At 40.6% G+C, this 11,157-nt stretch overlaps 1 pseudogene; it reads right to left on the reverse strand.

Annotated features, from left to right (window-relative positions):
• Positions 1-502: 502 nt before the first annotated feature.
• Positions 503-633, reverse strand: LOC144244348 (U4 spliceosomal RNA; annotated as a pseudogene).
• Between the last annotated feature and the right edge of the window lie 10,524 nt (positions 634-11,157).

The raw sequence follows: 11,157 nt of genomic DNA on the forward strand, positions 1-11,157 counted from the left end.
CATAACATATCACATTAGCAAAATAAAGAGAAAGAAAGCATGTGATTATTTCAATTGATACAGCAAAAGCCTTTGGCGAAGCTCAACACCCTTTTATGGTAAAAAATACTCAACAAACTATGAATAGAAGGCAAGTATCTCAACATAATAAAGGCCATATACAAAAAACCCACAGCTAACATCATACAAATAGATGAAACAATCTTGAAAAAGAACCAAATTTGAGAACTCACACTTTCTGATTCAAATTTTACTATAAAGCTATAGTAATGAAAATAACATGGTGTTGACATAAAAGATGGAACAGAGAGCCCAGAAATAAACCCTTGGCACAAGAGGTGCCAAGACCTCTCAGTGGGAGAAAGGACAGTCTTTTTCACAGATGGTGCTGGAAAACTAGATGTTCATATGTAAAAGAACAAAGATACTTACCTGATACCATATATGCAAAATTAACTCAAAGTGAATCAAAGACCTAATGTAAGATTAAAACTATAAAACTCTTCAAAGAAAAAATAGAGGAAAGCTTCATGAAATTGGATTAGCGATGATTTCTTGGGAAAAGTTTTCAATTAGCAATAATTGCACCTCGGATAAACTTCATTGGCTACGATACTGCCACTGCGCAAAGCTGGCGATGATTCCTTGGAATCAAATGCAAATCAAATAAAACCAAATGCTCAGACAACAAAAAAAATAGATAAACTGGACTTCATCAAAATTAAAAACTTTTGTACATCAAAGGACACTATCAACAGAGTGAAAAAGCAATCCATGGGATGAGAAAAAATATTTGAAAATATTTGAAAATTTGGGAGAGGGGAATAGAAAGTTACTTTTTAATGGGTATAGTTAAGTGTGGAATGATAAAAAGTTCTAGAGATTAATAATGATAATGGTTGCACAACAATGTGTATGTACTTAATACTGCTGAAATGCACACTTAAAATGGCTAAAATGGTAAATTTTGTTATATATATTTTACTACAATAAAAAATTAAATTAAAATGCACATATGGTCTGTTATCCAGTGTCTGCTCAACTTCTTTTCTTTCAATTCCTTAAAGATATTCCATTATCTTATGGCTTCCATTGTTTTTCTGTCAAGAAGACAGCTCTAATTATTATCACTGTTGCCTTTTATGTAATAGGTCTTTTTTCCTACTGCTGTGTTCAATGTTTTTTCTTTATCTTTGATTTTCAGCAGTGATTATGATGGGCTTAAGTATGTTTTGTTTTGTTTTCAATTTTTGTCATTTGTGCATCTTTGAGCTTCTTATAGATGGATGCTTTTATGAAACTGAGGAATTTTTAATTAGTATTCAAATATATATTCAAATATATTTTCTTCTTATTCTCTCTCTTGTCCTTCTGGAAATCCAATTACATTTATTTTAGATTTCTTAATATTATTCCATAGGGCACTGAGGTACTTTTCTTATCTTTTATCAGTTAGGCTCATTGCTATTCATTCATCTTCAAGTTCACTGAAACTTTTTGTAGTGCAAGTCCAGTGAATATTTTATTCCAGATATTGTACTTTATAGTTATAGACTTTCCATATGTTCTTTAAAAACATTTTTTTGTTCGAAGAGCTGAATAGACATTTCTCCAAAGAACACATCCAGATGGCCAACTGACACCCGAAAAAATGCTCAACATCACTCATCATCATGGAAATACAACTCAAAACCACAATGAGATACCACCTCACACCTGTCAGAATGGCTAAAGTTAACGACTCAAGCAACAACAGATGTTGGAAAGGATGCCGAGAAAGAGGATCTCTTTTGCACTGCTGGTGGGAATGCAAACTGGTGCAGCCACTCTGGAAAACAGTGTAGAAGTTCCTCAAAAAATTAAAAATAGAACTACCCTACAACCCAGCAATTGCACTACTAGGTATTTATCCAAGGGATCCAGGTGTGCTGTTTCAAAGGGGCATATGCACCCCAATATTTATAGCAGCACTATCAACAGTAGCCAAACTATGGAAAGAGCCCAAATGTCCATCGATGGATGAATGGATAAAGAAGATGTGGTGTGTGTGTATATATATATGTATGTACATACACATACATATATATATACACACACAAATAATGGAGTATTACTTGGCAATCCAAAGGAATGAAATCTTGGCATTTGCAACTACATGGATGGAACTAGAGGATATTATGCTAAGCAAAATTAGTCAGTTAGAGAAAGACAAATATCATATGCCTTCACTCATATGAGGACTTTAAGATACAAAACAGATGAACATAAGAGAAGGGAAGCAAAAATAATATAAAATCAGGGAGAGGGCAAAACATAAGAGACTCTTAAATATGGAGAACAAACAGAGGGTTGCTGGAGAGGTTGTGGGAGGGGGGATGGGCCAAATGGGTGAGGGGAATTAAGGAATCTACTCCTGAAATCATTGTTGCACTATATGCTAACTAACTTGGATGTAAATTTAAAAATAAATAAATAATTTTTTAAAAAAGATGCCCTACTGATATTCCCAATTTGATTGCTTATTATATCCATATTTTCTTTTAAATCCTTGAGTAAATGGATTATAGCTATTTTAAAGGGTTGTCTGCTAATTACAAAATCTAGGTCATTTGAAGGTATGTTTTTATTGACTGCTTCTTCTTTTAATTATGAGTCACATTTTTCTGATATGTGTTTAGTGATTTGAATGTTTAGTGATTTTTATTGTATGCTGGACATTGTGATACTATATTATAGGGCATCTTGGATTATGTTGTCTTCTTTTAAGGATTCTGACTATCAGTTAAAATTGTGAACCTTCTCGATATTGTCAGGTTTATTATGCTTTTCAAATGATCTATTTCTATTTTGACCTTAGTCTTAGGGTATGGACCTTACTGTAGGACATGTTCCTTATCCTAAAACATAACTCAGCATTCTCAGTGAGCTGTCTCCACTTTGGTTAAATTGCCTTTTCAGTATCTCCCAGCACTACATAAACCCATGTCCTTCCATTCAACATTCTTTACCAGCAACTCCCTAATAAGCCTATGTTGTGGCATCTCCTCTGGCATATATGCAACACAGGCCTCAGTCAAAAACCTGAGGGAAATCCCCATGTAGACTTCTGACCACACATATTCCTATGCAGCTTTCTCCCCTCTGATAACCTTCATTGCACATTTCAGACATTTTGATGACCTTAAACCCCAATCTCTACCTTCCCAACTCAATGAGGTCAACACTTGCATGCTTTTCATGGGCTCTGCTTCCCTGTGCCAAAGTCAGGAAAGTGATCCAAGGCAGAAAATCAAGGCAAACCATGGGGCACAACTTATGTGTTTTCCTTTTTTCAAAATTCATAATCCTGTGATTTCTTTTGTCCAATGTCTGAAAAGATTTGCCTTGTACATTGTGTCCTGTTTTATAGTTGCTTTTTGTCGTAAGGTAAATCTAAAATCAGCTACTTTGTCATGGCTAGAACTATTTCTGGAAATGAAAGTCTGTGAAATGAATTTTGAAAATGAAGATGAATAGAGAAAGGACAGGACTACAGTTAAAACATTGTTGGGAGCCTTTGTGAAAAACTGAAAAATGTTCTCCCCTGCATGGTAGAATAAAAAGGGATCCTCTTCTGGGCAAAGCAATTAACAATAGATTCCTCTTCTTCAGGGCTGACACCCCATGAATTGGAGAAGAGAATACAGGCTGGGTCTCCACTCTCACTCAGAACTTCTGGGTCTGATAGGTTAGTGTAGTTTCCAACCTGCACAAGAGTCATTAGTAGCCCTCAAGGGAAGACTATTCCTGACTATTGTGCTTTACCTAGGTACGGTGTCTGTCTACCTTTGACTTTTTCTCTTTGTGACAGAGCATTGTTATTTATGAGTTTATAGTGCATGTGACATTGTCAATTAAAAATATTATTCTGGGGAACTTAGGCAGGGCCTCCAAAGAATGAATTATGAAAGAGAGCATAAGGGTAAGGGCAAATCCGAATGTTTAGTCTGGGAAACTTGAACCCTCATTGAGTTCAGCATAGCTTAGACATCTATGTTTCTATAAGCCTGTTGGATTTTGCTTATCAGGGTGGGGTGGGGGAAGAGAGGGAACTAAAGCACAGAACAAGGGGCAATTGTCCAGAGCATCACAAAAGAAACCGGGTCCAGGGATATTTGTGCCTCCATTAAGAGAATGATGCATTTCTCACGGGCAAGGTCTTTCTAATCCCAACCACTTTATGTTCAAGCTTCCAGTTCCGTGGCAAAAGTTTCCTCCCTTTTGAAAACAATATTAAAATGTGATTTTACCTCATTATAGAAAGAATACAGGCCTTGGAGACTGAATAAGTAGGTTCTCTGCTCTACCACTTACTAGCTGCATGGTCTTGCATAAGTTATTTAACCTCTCCCAGTCATAGCTTCTTATCTGCAAAGTTGGGATTAATAATGCCTACTTCTCGGTGTCTTTGTGGGGATTACACAAGACACTGCATGTAAAAACACTTGGCACAATGTCAAGCACATATAATGTTCTGCAAATGCTCCCTGGTCCTTCATCGCAGCAGACTTTGTTGCAGCTTGTTTAAAAGAAGTGAGGACTTGGGTGACACCATGCATACTCCTCACTTCATGACCCACAAAGACAAACTTTAGATAAAGACACATCAATGTTTTACATTTCCCCCCTCTACAGGGCAGTCATGCCTATGCCAAATCATCAGCTGACCGAATGGAGGGTGAAAAAGAGTGAGTATGGAGGAGCAGAGAAAAGCATACCTAACCACCGAAAGGAGGAATGTGGGCTTCTTTGAGTTTTGCAGGAATTCATAATTCTGTAGTAGGCTGTTTCCCACTCTTTCCCCTGACTTTGCTGGACCTCAAGACCTGAAGGAAGGAGAGAGCAAGATAGGGACAATGTTTCAGCTTCACTTGGGAGAGGAATGTTGTTAGCTCACTGCTTCAAAGAACCTGGATTTTCTTTGACACCTTTTCCTGCTGGCTTCCTCAGTTTCCCTTCTTCATTCTCCTTCTCTCCACATCACCACGTGTCCCTTACAGAGTTTTTATATTCTCTTCTTCTGCTCACATATTCTTTGCATTTATTTCTTTCCACTAGTCCCTCACCTCCTATCATTTTCCTTCCACCTTCTATATTTGCTGTCTTCAAATTCATTTCTCCCTTTCATTCCCACCCATTCTCCTTCCTACTCTTTTCTTCAGCTTCCTCTTCACTCCTAACATACTGTTTTCCTACTACCAGAACCCTCACCATTTTGCTCACTCTTCCTCCATCTCCCTTTCTCGATAGATAGATAGATAGATAGATAGATAGATAGATAGATAGATAGATATAGGTATAGATATACACATACATACACATAGTGTGTGTGTGTATGTATATATCTTCCTTCCTTCCTCTCTCTTTCTCTCCCTGTCTTTTCCTCTCTCGCCTCCTTCTCTCCCTCTCCCCCATTCCTCTCTCCTACCTCTTCTAACCTTAGCCCTTAGGAAAGAGATGGGAGAGATACAAGACTGGGTGGGGGTAGAGAGGAATATGTAAGAACAGAGACCTGGGGAGAAAGGAGGAGGAGAACTAGACACAGATATTCTGGGTCGGTGGTGAAAGGAAACAGAATAATACTTGGCTGAAGTTCTGTCTCTAGGACCAAACTGAATAATACTTGGCTGAGGTTCTGTCTCTAGGACCAAACCAAACAAAGAGAAGCTCTGGAGAATAAGCTGCGAGGTGATGAAAGTCCCCTGCTCCCACCCACCCACCTCAGAGCACATCATCTTGAAGGTCTGACATAGCATAACCTAGTGGCAAAGAGCATGATCTGTGGAGCCAATCTGTCCAAGGTCATCTTGCTTCCAACATTTACTGCCTGTGTGACTTTGGACAATTGTTAACAGCTGTGCCTTCATTTCCTCCTGTGTTAAAATGGGACAAAAGCAATACTTTTATCCTATATTTGTTGTGAGGATTAATTGAATTAATATATGCAAGATTTCTAGCACAGAACTGCCACATAATTGTTAGCTACTATTATCTTTCGGAATCAGACCCAGCCAACAGGAGACAGGACTTCCTTTGGCTCTGTCCTTGGTGCTGGAAATCCGGGCTCATGCCTTCTGGCCCCAGCATCAAAAAGGCTTCGTCCCTGGAATGGCAGCTAAAATCCAAGAGTATGTCAGGGACTGCTAAATACATTACCTACATCATCGCACTTTTCCTTATTACCTGGAAAACAGATATTATCTCCCTTGTATATATGAGGGAAATGATGCTTGCTGAGTTGGACTTGGAGTTTAAATCAAAGTCTTGCTGATTTCCATGCTCTTTCTGCAACACTATGCCATCTCTTCTAATGTCATGTTGTCCAGGGCAACTGGATGGCTCAGTCGGTTAAGCATCTGGCTTCAGCTCATTTCATGATCTCACGGTTCATGAGTTCGAGCCTCAAGTCAGGCTCTGCGCTGACAGTTCAGAGCCTGGAGCCTGTTTCAAATTCTGTGTTTCCCTTTCTTTCTGCTCCTTCCCCACTCACACTATGCCCCCCCCCTCAAAGATGAATAAACATTAAAGACATAATAACGTCATGTGTCTTGTGTCTTCATCCCACTTTCAACTCCCTAATTTCTGACATAAGACACCTGCTCCTGCTAGTGAACAGTTTTGATCTAATCAACCACCAAAGCCATCTAGGTGAGGATTGTTTATTGTGTTTGCTATTTGATGCTCCTACAGCTCTGGGTCATATTATGAGGGTATCACGGTATATTACACTTGGCTGCTTGTGTGTTTCGCTCTCTAGGTAAGCCTTGAGTTCCTTCGGAGCAGGGGATAGCTATTATTTATCCTGACTATAGTAGGTGCTTTATTAAATGCCTGCTAAAAGGACTGATTTTCCTTCTCACTTTAATAACATGGTAGGAACTTGTCTCTTCCTGCTATTGCTCAACTTATATAGGTGTTCTCTATTCACCATCAGGGTTTCTGTCATCTCTGAAAGGAGTACTGGCCCCATCGGCTGATCTCATTGGTCTATGAATAGGGATTTACTAATCAGTTAATTCATTGACTATTTGCCCAGCACCATGCTAAATGTAAGCAGGCCCAAATATGACTACCATTCTTCCTGCTCCCAACGCATGCAGTCTTCTGGGAAGACCTAATTAGGACATGTGACACAGATAATGAACAAGTGATACCATACTTTATGTGAGCAATACAAGCACAGTAAATGTGTATATGGTGAGAAGAAAGTGATCCTTGAAGAATGAATTAAATTTAGATAAGGAGAAGGTAAAATATTTTGAGTAGGACAATAACATTCTCCATGTCCACAATTATGTGCAAGATTGTGCCTGTGATTGTGGGTGTGCATGCACGTGGGTGCGTGTGTGGCTGAAGGTAGAGAGGGTGGATGGAAAAATGAAGGTACTGATAGTCTAAAACAGGGATGTATTTTGTCAGACATTTTGAGCTAAGGTTTAAGGAAGAAGACATAGTAGAGGGTTTCAGAAGCAGGCATAACAGTTTAGTCTTGACATGGTAGGAAATAGGGAGTTACCAAGGTGCATGGAATTAAAGTGTGTGCTTTAGAAACATTTCTGTCAGCAACATGGAAGGCCAATGGGAGCACTAATCCTGGAGGCAGGTACGCAAGCCAGAAGGCTCCTTGTTGGAGTCAGAACTGAGGGGATGGGGTCCCAGGTTCAGGAGGTGGCAGTGAAGAATAGATGAGAAACATCCACAGTGGGCAGGCCAGTGCCATAGGCCAGTTAAATTGGCCAAATTGAGAATAACCAAGAATAAGCAGCCAAAATCTCCCCTGAGGAAGGCTACATTTTTCTCATTCCATTTCCCACGGCACTTCACGGTCTCCAGTGGAGCATTCTAGCTGGGAGAGATGTCAGATACTTTGCAAGATGAAAAGAAATGAAAGACCTCCCCCTTTCACCTGCACATTAAGGTTGTCATCTGCATGTCACTTCACAAAGCATCTTGGGTCTAGGACCACCTGGGATTTTAGGTGCACCTCCAGCTGAGTGTCGCTCCAGCTGACTAAGAGACAGTGCTGAAGGTGGTTGGGAGGTCCCAAGCAGCCGGCAGGTGGGGTGGCCCGCATCTACCTCCACTGCTCTTCCAGGGTCACTCTTACAGAAGAGCTGTGTCATCTCGAAGGCTGTGATAAATGAAGATTCTATATAAAACCAACCCCACTGAAAACCACACTCCACTAAGTGCCTCTGTGGGTGTCGGTGGCCATGGAAAGCACTGGGGTGAAAGCCACGTTGCCTGACAAAACCCCAAAGCAATCCAGAAAAGCATGTGCTGGCAGCTGAAGCCTCGTTGGTATGTCTGCCTGTCAAGTGGATCCGTTCTGTCCCATTAGACACACACTCTGAGCTCCCATGTGTCATATTCCTTCAAACCTTATATAATTTTGCACAGCCTCCCCAAACCCATTGTCCCATTTGACACTCATCATGCCCTGTGAAGTAGAAACGGAAGGCTTCATTATCTTCATCTATCTGATCAGCTAGGAACCTGAAGCATTGTCCTATGTTTCCCCTATCATCTCATTAATCATACTCTATAATAACTACTAGCTTAATTGCTTGAACTCACTGCTATCCACTGAGCTCCATGAGAGTAGAGATCAGTTCTGCCTTGTTCATTGCGATTTCCCCAGAACCTAGCACATTTTTTGGCATTCAACAAATATTTGTATGAGTGCATGAATGAATGAATGAATTGTCCGAGGGCATGTAGATGATTCCTGTCAGAACTGGAACTGGGTCGCAGGTCTTCTGTCCTCCAATCTAACCATGGTTATTATAGGATATTTGAACTAGAAGAGCAATTGGAGGTCATTTAAGCAGGTTTCCTCCCCTGAAATACCCTCTTCCCCATTTCCACAAGTGACATCTCTTCCGGGAAATGTATCTTTCCACTCAGCTAGAAGGAACTATTTCATCCACATAGGAATCACTGAGAAGCTTTAAAAAATGCTAACACCTAGGTTCCAAACCCCTGAGATCTGACGACTGTGGGCTGGATGTTATTATCCCCCTCCCAATTCTTATGTTGAAGCCCTAATCCCCAAAGCAAGGGTATTTGTAGGTGGAGCCTTCACCAGGTAATTAAGTTTAGATGAGGTCATGAGGGTGGGACCTTCATAATGGGATTAATGCTCTGGTCTGAAGAGACACTAGAAATCTTTCCCTCCTTCCCATGCTCCTTCCCTCCCCTGTCTTTGTCTCTCTATCTCAGCTTTTTCTACAAACATGTATCAAAAAAAAAGCCATGTGCAGACATACCCAGGAAGTAGACCCTCACCAAGAGCTCAGCCATGCTGACATCTTGAACTTGAACTCCCAACCCCCAGAACTATGAGAAATAGTGTTTGCTGTTTAAGCTTTGCAATCCATTGTCTTCCGTTACAGCACCTGAGTTTGCTGAGACACTGACCTAAGGGGTCTGGAGACCTGCCCAAGAATGGGGGATGCTAATGCACACTGTCGTTCAAACTATGGTCCTAAAACCAGCAGCCTGGGAATCATCTGGGCTCTTGTTAGAAATGTAGAGCCATGGGGCACTTGGGTGGCTCAGTCGTTTAAGCATCCAACTTTGGCTCACGTCATGATTTCATAGTTTGTGAGTTTGAGCCCCACGTCGGGGCTCTGTGCTGACAGCTCAGAGCCTGGAGCCTGCTTTGGATTCTGTGCCTCCCCCTTTCTCTGCCTCTCTCGTGCTCTGTCTCTCTCTCTGTCTCTCAATAATAAATAAAAATATTTTTAAAAAATTAAGAAATGTAGAGCCTCATGCCCAGATCTGCTAAATCAGAATTTGCATTTTAGCAAAATTCCCAGGAAATAAGACTAGAGCAGTGTTGCGTCCTCACCCTGGCTACCAGTAGAATCACTCAGAGAGCTTTCTAAATTATGAGTTGCTGGGCTCCACACAAGACCAAATAAACCAGACTCTCTGAGGATGGGGCTGAAGCCTAGTACTTTTAAAAGGTTCCCAGGTGACTCTCATTTGTAGTCATAGCTGAGGACCACTGAATAGAATAGCTAATCTGTACCTCTGCTGGCGTTTAATGCTTTCTGCCTTGCATTGTAATTCTAATTATCTTTGTGCATGACTTTATCTCCTTCATTGGACCATAAGTTCCCTGAGGGTAGAGACTGTGGTTTATTTATTCATTTATGCACCGCAAAGTCGTCAAGCTCCTACTGTGTGAAAAGCACTGAGCTGGGCACTAGAGATCCGTTTGCAGCCTCTGCTCTCAGAGGGATACAGTCCTTATCATCAAGAAGTTCACAATTTAGGGGAAACAGACATTCAAATAAATGATTAAAATGTGAGAACAGGAGTCTGTTCACAGAAATGTGAGAGAGGACGGCCAGGCACCAGGGAAGGGCAATATGACTCTCCGGGAAAAGTCAGGGAGGACTTCCTGCGGAGGTGGCATTGATGCTGGCCTCTGGGGGGATGAGGGCAATGTCCTGACCAGATAGACAGGACAAGGAGAGGAAATGCCTAAGAAAAGGAACAGCCTATTCATCACCACGGAAGCATATGTACAAGATGATGAATATACAAACTGTTATCCCAACCTTATTTATAATAGAAAAATATTGCAAACAACCTAAATGTCTATCAGAAGAGAACTGCTAAATAAATTATGGTCCATCCTTACAAAGGAATACCAGGCAAACATAAAAATATTGATGAGGCTCTTTACAGACTAATATGGAATACTCCAAGATATACCGTTAAGGTAGGAAAAAGAACAAAGTAGAATAATCACCAGTTGTAAAGCGACTATATATATTTCACATACATATTATATATGTCTTATGTAAAAACACATTTATACATAAATACGTAGAATATATTAAAATATCTTTTTACACACATGAATATACCTAAACACATTGTGAGGCAACATCCTGTTTTGCAAATAAGAAAACAACATCTCAGAGCGATGAAGTCATTGCCCAGTTTCACAAGGCAAAGCAGAGAACCAGGCTTGAACCTGCAGGGATCTGACTACAGAGGCCAGGCTGGCCGTGAGCGCTATCTGCTGAGACCATCTGCAGACTAGATAGTCGTGGGCATCAGGGTCTGAGGCAGGGGGAGAGGGCTTGGGGGCCAGAGCCA

This window comes from Crocuta crocuta, unplaced genomic scaffold (assembly GCF_008692635.1).
Source record: "Crocuta crocuta isolate KB4526 unplaced genomic scaffold, BGI_CrCroc_1.0 scaffold18, whole genome shotgun sequence".
In the NCBI taxonomy this organism is placed as follows: domain Eukaryota; kingdom Metazoa; phylum Chordata; class Mammalia; order Carnivora; family Hyaenidae; genus Crocuta; species Crocuta crocuta.